The sequence below is a fragment of the Elaeis guineensis genome, chromosome 6 (assembly GCF_000442705.2).
Source record: "Elaeis guineensis isolate ETL-2024a chromosome 6, EG11, whole genome shotgun sequence".
In the NCBI taxonomy this organism is placed as follows: Eukaryota; Viridiplantae; Streptophyta; class Magnoliopsida; order Arecales; family Arecaceae; genus Elaeis; species Elaeis guineensis.
This window is the reverse complement of record NC_025998.2, coordinates 38,128,043-38,130,799: the sequence shown is the minus strand read 5'-3', so window position 1 is coordinate 38,130,799 and position 2,757 is coordinate 38,128,043.

Genomic DNA, 2,757 nt, shown 5'->3' with positions numbered 1-2,757 from the left:
AGAGTTTCAAGCAATAAACTGTGTTTGACTCAGTTAAATATTGTTAGTAAAGATTGCTTAAAAAAGTTGCCTGATGAAAGGTTCATCATTAAGTTGGGTGTCATCTCACCGAGTACCCATGCACATCCTAGGTGCTTTCACCTCATTCATGATATGATCATAAAATGAGCTAATATTAAAGAACAATATAATAGAACCAGTTCACTAAGACATACACAGCAGCAAAATAATCGCCATCCTGATTGCATGGGCATCAGGAACAGAGACGATTGATTTTAGTGCAAATGGAAGATTGAAAGAATAGTATCCTATAAGCCAATCGCATGAAAATACGATGGGATTTTTCTTTATTATCTTCCTACTCATTTACATGACATTAGTTATTTTATTTATATGAGGTATTATATTTTATCATTTGTTGCATCATTTTTTATATGATTATGATAAATCTCATAGATTAGGACAATGATTTTAGGGCCATGATGAGATCATGCTAGTGAGATCTAAAATCTTGATAGCTTCAATCTAAAATATTCTTAGTCATTGGATCATCGAGTCAGAGATCGATGACTCTGATAAGATTGGTACATCCTATGTATGCTCGACAGAGAGGATGGTTGATCTCATCTGGAAGAAGTAACACGAAGTAGATGTGTTGCCGGTTTGGATTGATGCCTTTTTTCTTTCCAGGATTAAGGATCTCCAAAAAGAATGACCTCAGGAACAGTCAATGGGAAATCCCGCCATGCCATCAAGGGGCTAGTGTGACCATCCATAGTAGACGATCCGGCGAGATGCTAATTGGAGAAGGACTTTAACCCAACCACTTGTGTGGTGACACTAATATAAGAATATAGGTGCTCATTAGAGAATGAGTGCACTGAACAAATCCACAGAAAGAACATCTGATAGAGCCTTACAGCTTGTCAACGATGGTTCTTTAGTGGAAGTGGTGCATGTGATCCTTTGACCTAAGATCACCATAGTACCTTGTGTGCATGGATCCTTACTTTGGTTTATTCCCTAGCACACCACTTTGAGATATGTGTGAGATATTATAGGTATAGTAAAGTGTGAAAGAAGAGTATCCTATAAGCCAATCACAAGTGTGTTACGATAAAATTTTTTTTTGTAATTTTTCAACTCATATAATGACATTTATAATTTGATAATAAAATAAGGCATTGATTCATCATATTAGTTGCTTCTTATTATGACTAAGATTATGATGAACCCCAAAGATTAGGATAATAATTTTAGGAGATATGAATGGATCATGCTAGTGAGACCTAAAATCCTAAAATCTTAATCTTAAATATTTTTGATCGTAGGAACTTGAGTCAGGGATTAATGTTCAAGATAGACTGGCACATCCTATGTATGCTCGATGGAAAGGGTGGCAGATCTCACTAGCTACTTGTGTGGAACACTAATACAAGGATGTGGGTACTCATTTAAGAAATGAGTCCACTGAATTGACTCGATGAAAGAGAACATCTTATGAAAGCCTTATTTGCATGTCAAAGATAGTTCTCTAAGTGAGAGTTGTATAAGTGATCCTTAGACTTGAGATCACCATAAATCTTATGTACATAAATTTATATTTTTGTTTATACTCAAGCATGGCTTTAAAACATGTACGGAGTGTTCTGGATATGATAGGAGTGTGTACGAAGATTATGAGTAGGTCAACATGGAATCGATCGCTCCTAGTAAGAAGAGATCGCATCCTGTGTATTCTCATTCGTAGATGACTCAAAAAAAATCTTTTGACCAAAAGTAGAAAGATTAGAAAGAGTTTCTAATACTTTTTTATTAGAGTCATCATTGGTTAATTGAGAATCGATATAAATATATATTTGAGTTTGATATGATTCCATACTCATGAACATATTCAGGGTGCTGGGATAATCGAAGGATTGTATTACACGGTAACTTGCCACTGAAGGGCATATTTGATATTTTTACTAAATTTTTATATTTTTTGAGTAGTCATGATATGTTGCTAGATGTCAATCTTGACTTATAAATTTTTGATCAAATTAAAGAGTTTAATTCAAACATCAATTAGAAAGAGTTTTAATTACCGAAATCAGGTTAGCTCGATTGGACCTAAATCGGTTAGATTAAATTTTAATTAAATTAGGTTAACTTACACCCAGACCTACTACTAGCTAGATGTAGAACTCAATGGGTCACACACATATAAAAATTAGCCAAGAATTTTTTTTTTTAAAAAAGATTGATTGAAATTTTGGATTCAATCGGGGTTCCGATAAGCATGCTAGCACGTGTGGAATCCCTATTTCTTTTAGAGATCAATTTGGTGTCATTCCTTACTTATTTGTTAGTCTAATTTGGTGGGCATTTGGGTCAGATCAAGCCACCTAGAAGAAGCCAAAAAGAGGCACCATATCTGGTGTACACACCAAATAACTAAGAGTCCAACTTAAGGACTCTTGGCACTAATATGTAGAATGCATGCACACTTTATTTGTGGCATGGAGAAGGACTAATAATCCTTTTGTTTTGGACTTCTATTTTTTATGACAAGTAGATCAGATGTTGAGCCACCTAGTACATCTTTTGAAGTATAAAAAACCTACCAAATTATGCATGAAAAAATTTCTTGAAACATTACTATGCGCATGATAGTTTTTTTGGATGCACGAAGGGATGCGAAGACTCCTTCTATTTAGGGAGTCTTAAGTGACTTTTTTTTTTGATAATTTTTGTGATAAGGATTAGTTTTAAGTG